This window comes from Raphanus sativus, chromosome 2, assembly GCF_000801105.2.
Source record: "Raphanus sativus cultivar WK10039 chromosome 2, ASM80110v3, whole genome shotgun sequence".
In the NCBI taxonomy this organism is placed as follows: domain Eukaryota; kingdom Viridiplantae; phylum Streptophyta; class Magnoliopsida; order Brassicales; family Brassicaceae; genus Raphanus; species Raphanus sativus.
This window is the reverse complement of record NC_079512.1, coordinates 1303118-1314051: the sequence shown is the minus strand read 5'-3', so window position 1 is coordinate 1314051 and position 10934 is coordinate 1303118. Positions and strand designations below refer to the sequence as shown.

Below are 10934 nucleotides of genomic sequence, written 5' to 3'. Positions count from 1 at the left end.
CGCTTAATGAATTATATTTTGGTTTACAGTTCAGTGGTAATAGAACTTCTTACGGATTGCAAGTGTCTTCGAACGATAAGACAAAACCAAGATTTTACTGAAATTGACCATGTAGAAGGTGAAAGATATGATGCAAAGACGTTTGATCATTTTGGTATCTTTTGGTTACTGACAGTGTATCAGGATGACAATGCTGACATCTACCAGCATTTTGCCGAATTGACATCGACGAAAAGGGTCATGACGAACACGACCATGCCGAGAAGCATCTCGCCAAGGACAATTTGAAAAATCTTGCCGAAAATGTTCAAAACAAGGACGATCTTGAATATGCAGAGAAGGACCCTTCATGGAAAGTGCCGAGAAGGATGATGTTGTTGTGCATTAACATTTTCAATGCAATATTTACTTAGTAAATTATAAATTTCAAGAAAGATAAATGTAGTTATTGAAAATTTTTGGTCAAAAGTTATGAGAAATAGTTGATTCCAAAAATATATATTTTTGTGCACATAAAAATAATGCATTAATCAAAAATTAACCATACATTAATGCACTAATCGTTTGGCTTTGTTTTCAATTCCATTATGATGTTCTATTTAATCGCTTTTATGTTTTTTTAAAAATATATTTATTATCCATCTGTTTCTTTTATTTTCAGTGGCAACTCTCAAATCGGGTGATATCTTTTATGATTTTGAGTATGCTCCACAAGCAATTAGGTTAGATTTTGCTTTTATTTTTCGAATTTTTTCTTGAATCACATATTATCTTACGTCATTATCCTTCATAATAATGTTATTTATTTTTCGATCTCTTGATTTGCATTCAAATCTGTTAAATGATTCCTAGCAAAACTTTTATCTTTTTTTGTTAAACATGTTGGACACTAAAAAGTAAATGCACTATATCCCTCTAGAACATACCTATGTACCTCTTGTTGTCAGATTCTACACTTGACGTTTTTTCAAGCCATGACAATCCATAACTAGTGTGACTATAGTAATGTTCAATTGAAGATTTTTCACTCGTATGTACTTGTTACTCCGGTAACTAGATCTAGGTGAGTATTGATAATAAAAATTGTATTTGGTACTTCATCATAACTTGCTTGTTAAGTTGACTAATTTAATTCTGTTTTGTTTCAGTCGTAGAACTACTTACAGATTGCAACTCTATTCAGTTGGTAAGACAAATTAAAGGATTTACGGTAATGGATCTAAAAAGCCGTATGAAATCGAAAAAGCTACAATAAAGTTGAGGAATCATGTCGGTGTCTACCGGCTTCTGAAAGAGTATTCTGATATCTATCGATCTTTGTGAAATGGTAAATATGTTTTTAATTAGTTTGATGAAATGAGCAATTAGGCTTATTATCTTGACCAATCAGCTAAATTTTTTGCAACGAGAGGAGCAACAAAAAAAATTTGCTTCGCTTACGTGAACTCCAAGAGGTTAAAGTTTCTTAGTATTTTAAAAATTTATAACAATAATACTGAAATTGTGATAATCGGAATATGGGAAATGACACGGACAGGACATCTAAGGTTTACTGAACATGAAAGCAAAAACACAGTATACGCAATACATTTGACAAAAAGAGATAAAAACCAAATCTTACAAACCCCTAAACCGAAACAACGAACATAAGCCATTCGAATGGATAAGTCATTGTAGTCTTTATTGTCCACTTGTAGGAACTAAAAGAGTAGAAAACTGAAAGCTAGTACATCGCCATTCACTTTCATGTCACAACCCTTTTAAGTGAATATTTATATATAATCTAGAAGTATTCTATTATATGAGATGTAGAATCTCTAGTTTATCAAATACAACAATTGCTGTTTCTTTTTTGTTTGTTTGAATTTTCTATGTGTATATATTATAAATGAAGAAACTATGGAATAAGGTCATGCCTAAAGCTCCTCTAATCTCTGCTAACTTATTGCTGAGCAAACAAATACGTTTAAAACTCTCTGAAGTGTGGAGCTTTTCTAACTTCTATACAACTGAAACTGGTTTAGTTATTCATTCTCTTCTCTTCTATATGTGTTTTGTTGACCCAAGAATGCAATATCTTCCGAGGATAGATCCATCGACAGATAATGTCGAGATTCTCTTGACCTGAATCGGGGGAAACATGGTAAGATTAGGAGAGATATCATATCATACTTTTGAACTAATTGGTAACTGACCTTCGCCGTCTGCTATTATTCTCCATGGCCCCAGATACATTAGAGGGGTTAGCTCTTGAAATCTGCCCTATGTATGAAGCATACTCATGGAAAGCTCTTCCCCTCAATGATCTCGGAGGGACTACTGACTCTAATATGCTGGAAAGCTGTACCATTCGCTCACTGCATTTGAAAAAAAAAGAAAAACAGCAACTCCTATGAGAGAAGAGTGATATACAAGCCATTAATAAGCTCATATATGTTGGGAGGATGATAATATTTTACCATTTTAATAAGTCTATATGTGTTTCTGGTTTCATATCCGAGCAGCTTCCGCTGCTCCATGTATAATCTACCAATCCTCCACCTGGTACTATGGTGGCTGATGGAGTGGGGAAGGATCCTGTTGAAGCAATTTGGTCTGTGAAAAATCTAAATTCTTGCTGTGCCACAGTGGAAGTCATCTGTTCAAGCACGTGACCAGACGTGTCAAGATCTCCAGAATCGTTCATCATTGACTCCATAGCAACCTAAATAAGTGAATTCCCCAAGTTAAAAAAATATGGAAGGAGATGAAGCTGAATAGTAATGTTTTTTTTTTTTTTTTTGATCAAAAACTGAATAGTAATGTTAAATACTCACAATGTTGAGGCTTCTGGAACGTGTCAGGTCATCTTCTGAAATTAGATTGGTTATCTGATGAGTGAGGTCAAGAACTTGTGGAGCTTCTACAGGTTCTGAATCCAAGTATGGCTTCAGATCAGCATGACTCGAACAGAGTTTTTTCCAGGACTCTTGCACCGTTTCAAGCTTCGGTTTTTTAGTAGCGGTCTTGAGTGTCGTACTGAAATCTATACGGCTGCATTCATCTGTTACTTGTTGCATCTTCTGGGAGCTTCCAACACATTCCTTGAAACAATCTTCCATCATTGTCCCATCAGAAGATTCTGCAATGGTCTCGCATGTGTTCTTAAAGCAATCAAAACTCTGAAACCTGTCTATGTATATCTCTTTTGATTGGGCAACGTCCTCACTCATGGACACATCCACTCTTCCATCGAAATGACCACAAGATACTGCTCTTGGCGACAGCTCGGCTTCACCATCCATTAAAGTTTCTGGAACATATGAAGATTCCGGTACACATGATATATCAACTGACTGGGACACCTCATTAACGCAAGAGAGTTTTGATGTCTCGTACTGATAACATCTTGTTTCCAATAACTCTGCTCTGGAAGGAACTGAAGGGTCAGCTGATAGTGGGACTGTTTCCTTCACCGGTTCATCTTCTGAGTCAGAGGACATCACAACATTGAGCTTCCTCCTCCTGTTTGGCCGAGAGAGAGACAGCGCTTGGTAGGAAGCATTGCTAAGTTCAGACGGACCACTCAAGACGTCTTCTAATTCATCATAATCTTCAACACAAGTGTTCTGCCTTAACATGGCTGCTTTCTTGGCTTCTATGCTGTTCTTTTCTGTGCCTTGCCTCCAGTATCTGCTAAGCATTTTTTCGTTCTCAACTTCTTCAACAAATATTTCAACTGCGTTATAACTTTCCTCCGCCATGGATAATGATTTAGCGATCTCACTCTCCACATACTGAGATAACTGAGAAGGAAAATCCCGGGTAATCATCTTGGGAAGCAGCACGTGGCCAGCTTCATGGTCAAAGCTATATGGATCAGCGGTGTTCTTCGCCTTTCTAGCTGAGTATGGGAATTTAAAATGCGAAGAGATCAAATATTAAAATACGATAAATAATCTTGAACTGATGAACCTGTGAAGACGATTATTTTTAATTTACCTCTTTTAGATTTACGCTGAAACTAAAACTGTAATTGCATCATAGCTTTCCGTATATCACCACCACAAAAGATGGTCAATTGCTCTAGTGAACCCGGACTAACTTTGACTTCCTCTACAGCACAAACCTGTGAAACAACAAATGTTAGAAGAATCCAATTCACAATCGAAGGTTATGCAGCATAATATTTACCGAAGAAAGGTGGCTAAACAGCTCTTCTGTTGATGGCAAAGAAAAGTAAACTTCTATCCTCTCCAAGTTGTCTGGTATACCATGATTCTTGTCTGTATATAGCCACGTAATACAGATGCCATCAGTAAATTAGATTCATTAAGATTCACTACAAGTGAAGGACAAAATTAAAAAGTTTATCAAACATGAACGAATACTACCATTGGCAGTCAATACCACAGGCCCTTTTGCTTTCTCAGTAATCTGCTGGATAGCAGAAACGAGACCACGATCTTCAGCAAAGGAAATGTCTACATCTTCAAAAAGAATTAAAGGCTTCAAGTTAGCTCTGTCATTCTGGATATGTAATACAGGTGCCACTTCAATCACATCCTCTACCCCATTGCCATCAGAACAGGGATTGAAAAGAGGCTCCAGTGACCTGATATAACAAATTATGTGAATGTAAACACATTATTCTTGAGTTTGCATGTACCGCCGGAAATGCAAAAAGTTGCAAATCCGAACATTTATAACTGTTGCAATTCTTTGATAAATCCAAACATTTATAACTCGTTGTACCTTGACAGGCTATATGACTTGAGAGCCTCCCCAAATTTCTGCCTAACAACTGCTCCACTTCGGCATTCTGATGCATTAGACTATTTCCGAGTCAGAATCACTTTCAGAACAGTTGTAATCAGCATCTTGCGATTTCTCCTCATCACTGCTCAAAAATATCTTTGCTTGGCTGAAAGCCTCTGTCATGCCATTGGCCCAGCCATTCATTCATTAGTTTGACAGATTCAGTATTACCACATACCTGCAAGAGCTCGGGTAAGAAATCATGAGAAACGTGTGTAGAAATGCATGAAAGCGGTATGTTCAAATTTTCTAACCTCCGAGGCACTCCTTGGCTGGTACTTATCTACCCATAAGCTATTACGAGGCTGGCCACTGAAATCATTATTGCATACATTAGAAATCGAAGATCAAACCTGTGTTCTGCTACTGATAACAAACCACAATTTTTTTTTTACCTTTCTCGACATGATATGCTTTGCAGCTCATGAGATATGTCTTCTGCACCACCAACACGATTAGACAAGTCTAATGCTTCATGAGCTTCACAATCCTGGTAAAGAGTGCAGGAAATAACCCTTTTGTCATGAACGGTTCCAAGAAACAGAAAAAAAAAACACAGAGCAAATGTAAAAGTTTTAGCTCACCACCACTTCTGCTTTGTTTGATGCCTCCTGATATGATATCAAGACAACCGGAGAAGCCGCTGCTACACCTTCTGACTGACTAGCACATTGTTCAGGCTCCTCAACATCGATGATGCAGACGTCAGGATGTGAAAGGGCCGGCATTTCATTTAAATCAAATTCCTTGAGCCGCTGTGTAAGAGAGACGGATTTTACTGGTTCACCAGAACTCCAAGTGGTGGATGGTTGCTCAACAAAAGTCCAGTTCTTCCAATCAATGGTTCGATAAACATCCTAAGAAGAGAATTTAGCTACTCAGATAATTCCTTTCTTAGTTAAACATGATCGAGGAAGTCACACTATAATCTCTATACATGCATACCTCAAACCTCTCAAATACATGAATAGGACCGATGGTGGTGACAGTTTTATCTTTCCCTTGCTCCTGACAACCACCATTCTCCGCTGCTGCCTCTTTTTACCTCCTTTCCAAGACGAGAAAAACGGATGTAGTTGCTTCCCAGCAGACATCCGCAAGAGACTCTCTCACAACCCTAAACTAATTAGTCTTTATTTACTAGAATAATTACAAGATATGCCATTGGTCTTCCTGATTATATTATACACTAGATCATGACCCGCGCGACCGCGCAAATTTTAATTTTTGTTTTAACACATAACATATATTCTATAGTAGTCAATACAATTTGGAGTTTGTCCATTTCACATAATATAATTTTATATAATTTTGAGTTTGTCCAAAACGTATTGTTTAAGAACAATGTTAAAACTGTTTTTTTTTTGTATTAACTGTTTATTAGTCCAAATCGTATTGGTTACTATTAGATTAGTGCTTCACAGTACATCTGTAATACACTGATATTTTAATCCAAATCGTATTGGTTAATATTATATTAATGATTGCACCATACAATATAATAGTGTATTATAGTTATAGACGTAAGGTGGAGACGCTACTCTAATATTAACCAATACGATTTAGACGAACAAAACTGAAATCTTCATTATAATTTTAATATAATAGTTATTAATTATTATAAGATAGATAAACAGACAATTTAATGGAAAAAATAAAAAAAATAGCAAGAAAGATTAACCGTGCGGATACATAAATGTTTTATATTTAGTAAAATAATTTAAATGAAACTGTATTAATACAAAAACAATTATAGGTTCAATTGTTTTATTAAAAGAATAGTATTTTGAAATTGTATGCAAAAAGTTCAATAAATAAAAAATGACAATGTTTTTTTTAGAAAGTAAAGTGCGATAAAAATATACAATCTTTTTGTTTTATATTTATTGACAATCTAACTATTATGCCCAAGAAAGGAAAATTTTATTTATAAATATCCATGTCCATATAGAATTAATAAGCGCATTAGTAACAACAATTATCCAGGAAAGAAAGAAAAAAAATAGCTACATCTGAGCATAAATACGATTTTTTTAGGCCAGTAGACTCATAATCGATTTTTTTTAAGTTAAATATGATGTTTCTGTTATTGAAATCCAATAAATACGTCAAGTTACCTATTAAGTTAGATATACATAAATACAAAATCTCATGACACCGGAAATTTTTGTTATAGTAGATTACTTTTGGAGAAAAGAGTTTTCCATATTTAAGATATTTCAAATCTATAAATTTGATTGTGAATATTTGATTGCCACCAAGATTTTAGGTATAGTAAACTCATAATCGAACTTTTTTTAAAGTTTGAATTGATGTTTCTGTTATTGAAATAATAATATATTTTTAACTTGGTGAAAGGGGTTTTCCCACAATTGGTTACTTTTAAAGAATAAATTGATGTTTCTATTTAGTGTATATTCATTATCTGAGCATCAAGAAAAAAATATATGATATCTTTAGTATTGAGTTTCAAAAAGTACCGATGTGGTTGAAACATGTTAAATTATTTGGTTAATTCAATCCATTGGTTTGGGAGATAATTCGATCAAGATAGTCAAAATTGTGGAATGACATGTTTCAGACTCGTTTATATTTTTAATAACATGTGTAACATTTATTTTTATTTCTATTTATTTTATATTTATTTTTAAGAACTCAGACTCGTATAATATTTATATTGGAGACATTTGTTGTATTCATTTGACTAAGAGAGGGATTATTGTTGACAAAAAAAAAAGAGAGGAATTATTATATTTGTACTATTATATAATATATACGGTGGAGTTAAATGATAGTCAAATGATTCTGATATTTTGTAAATAATTTACGGTGGAGTTACATTATAGTCAAATATTTATGTTCATATGAAAGTTCGATGGAGTATATGTTAAATGAAAGAATAGATAAAAATGTGATGTTAAAGGATAAATACGGTGGAGTTAAATGATAGGATAATTACGGTGGACTTAAATGATATGTGTTTGTTATTAAACTCTTTAAGGAAATATTTAAATGAAATGTTAGGCTAATAATAATAATGTGATGACCACCTTTAAAATCCACCTAGAAGAAGTTAGAATGTTTCTGTTTTAATAAGATAGATTACACATGTTTATTTCAACAGAAACGTAGGTAACAATAACCAAACTTGATTAATCACGTATCACTATTGATATAATAGTTGACCGAATTCAAAATGCATTTACACTACATAGTTAAAACAATACAAACTCACACAAATTTTCTGATTCACAAAAAATCTCTGGCACACCTGCAAGAACAATTAACTTTATAAACTTATTCTTCACAATGGTCATCAAATATATGATCATACATGAATGCAAGAACGTACTACTATATATCTGGTTGACCGAAATCAAATTAACCAGACCATCATTTTTTTGTGAATTTTCTAAGGTCTTCCAATATTAATTTTATACAAGAAAAAAGTCTTTTTTTTTTGTTTGGACACACAAGAAAGGGTTCTAAATTTTTGATTTATACCAAAAAAAGACCTAAAAAATTTTATTGTGCACGAAGACTAAATATGTTTTGGGCGAGGCCGGACCTAAATTTTTTTATTATATTCATCCAAAATTAAAAAAATAGAGATTTGACCCGTTAAACCGGTCCATGATTCTAGCATAAGTCAACAGGAAGTAGTTTGGATCCAAGTTTTCGTTCGGCTCTACCAAGAAGCACGACAGCCCAGCTCATAGGAGGATCAGTTGGGCCGGCAGTTTGGCCTAGTGGCAATGGTCCTATTAGGCCAGACCGATTTGTTCTAGCTATTCAAGGAAATGAGAGAGGGGCGAGAAGAGGATCCAAACTTACATACACTCACTCACTGTGCGGACGAGAATAGGGGTTTTACATCTGTTTCTTTTGTTGTATTTTAGTCGATTTGTATTTTCCCGGTCAACCCCCCCCCCCCTCACATGTATAAAAACTTTCTGATCAAGCTTTCTTTATTTGTAACTAGATATGGATCTGTGCGTTGCACAGATTTTATTTAATGTTTTAATTTCACGAACACATAAAAAGATAAAAATGTTTTTTTACATTAGTTCTTGAATTTTCCGTATATATTGGTGTCATTTTAATAACAATAATATGTTTTCTTACATAAATTTTGATTGGTATTTCTATTTCAATAATTATGGTGTTTTAAATAGTATATTGATATTTTTAATTTTTAATGAATAATTCACTGTTAATTATTTTTCAAAATAATATTAGTTATAGTTAATTGAAACATTCTCTATATTGTTGATATGCGTAAGACAAACTAAAAACAACTCAATTCAAAATATTAATGTTACAAAATACCAATCAATATATTTTATTGATAGTCAGGTAAATATGGAATATATTGCTAGATAAAATATCAATTTTGTTTGCTTTAGCATTCATCAAATTTGTATAAGTCAAAAATTTAAATAGCATCAACCTCAGAAGGAGAAATCAAACATCAACGAGGGATTTAAAATAAAATCACGAAAGAGATGAGGAAAGATAATCCGTTATTTCTAAGAAAAAGGAACTTTATTGATCGATTCAAAACAGAGAAATAATAATCACGAGAGTTCACTCTGTTTGAATCGAAATAACACAACAAAATAAATAACAATCGCCTAGCGAAGATGAAATCCAACTATGAGGAAGAAAAAATCGATCAGTAGATCGGATATAATACAACTAGACAAATAAAAAAAAAACAAGAAAAACGATCGGTGATGGCCGACGACGGAAGTCGCACAGGACACGAAAACTTATTAGATCGCCAATGGAAAAAGTGCCTATTTCAATATGAATTTTACGCGTCGTGCCTATTCTTCCACAAACTTTGTAGTAGTGCGTATTCCACACTGAACTAAACAAATTTTTTAAAATACTATATGAACTTTATGCGTCGTGTCTATTTCTTCACGAACTTTATAGTAGTGCGTATTTCACATTGAACAAAACCAAAATCAAAAAATATTACATAGACTCTCAAAATCGTGCTTATTTCAATATTGAGTGTTAAATGTGTTAGTCATCCGTTAATGTATCAAAACAACGTCATTTTGTATAAATTTGTGAAATTAAAAATTAAAAATTAAAAATAAAATACACTCTCAAAATTGTGCTTATATATATTGACTGTCAAAAGTAATAGTTATCATTGATTTTATCAAAAGACTATTTTGGATAAATTCTATGAAATTGTCCGTCGTTTTTTATTTTTTTTCATTTTACAAAAAAGTTATCCAAAATGACGTTGTTTTAATAAATTAATGTATGACTTGACTAACACCTTTCACTTACTGACAAAGAAAGACTAACATTTTTGACGGTGTATATATATAATCACGATTTTGAGCGTCAAAGGTGTTCGTCTTTTTTTTTTTCAGCAAATCAAAGGTGTAGTCATATATATATGTACATTAACCGTCAAAAGTGTTAGTATTTTCTGTTTAAGAAATCAAAAGTGTTAGTCATACATTAATTTATCAAAATAACGTCATTTTTGATAGATTTTATAAAAAATAAAAAATTACAAATTGACGGATAATTTCATAGAATTTATCCAAAATAAAATCTTTTGATAAATTAAAACATGACTAACACTTTTGACAGTCAATATATAAGTACAATTTTGAGAGGTTTTTGGTAAATTAAAGGATGACTATTTACATTTGACAGTCAATATATATAAGCACAATTTTAAGAGTTTATATTTTATTTTGATTTTTAATTTCACAAAATTTATTCAAAATAACGTTGTTTTAATAAATTAACGGATGACTAACACATTTAACGCTCAATATTGAAATAAGTACTATTTTGAGAGTCTATGCAGTATTTTTTTATTTTTGTTTAGTTCAGTGTGAAATACGCACTACTATAAAATTCGTGAAGGAATAGACACGACGCATAAAGTTCATATAGTATTTTAAAAAAATTGTTTAGTTCAGTGTGGAATACGCACTGCTACAAAGTTCGTGAAGGAATAGGCACGACGCGTAAAGTTCACGTTGAAATATGCACTTTTCCCGATCGCCAATAGAGAGAATTGTAGAGAGACGAACCGTTTCCGAATCAAATAAAACGGTTTTCACATGTGATGAAAGAAAACCTTTTTATCCAAGCGC

General features: G+C 33.0%; 1 pseudogene; it reads right to left on the bottom strand.

Annotated features, from left to right (window-relative positions):
• Positions 1–2024: 2024 nt before the first annotated feature.
• LOC108830875 (uncharacterized) lies at positions 2025–5891 on the bottom strand (annotated as a pseudogene).
• Positions 5892–10934: the final 5043 nt, after the last annotated feature.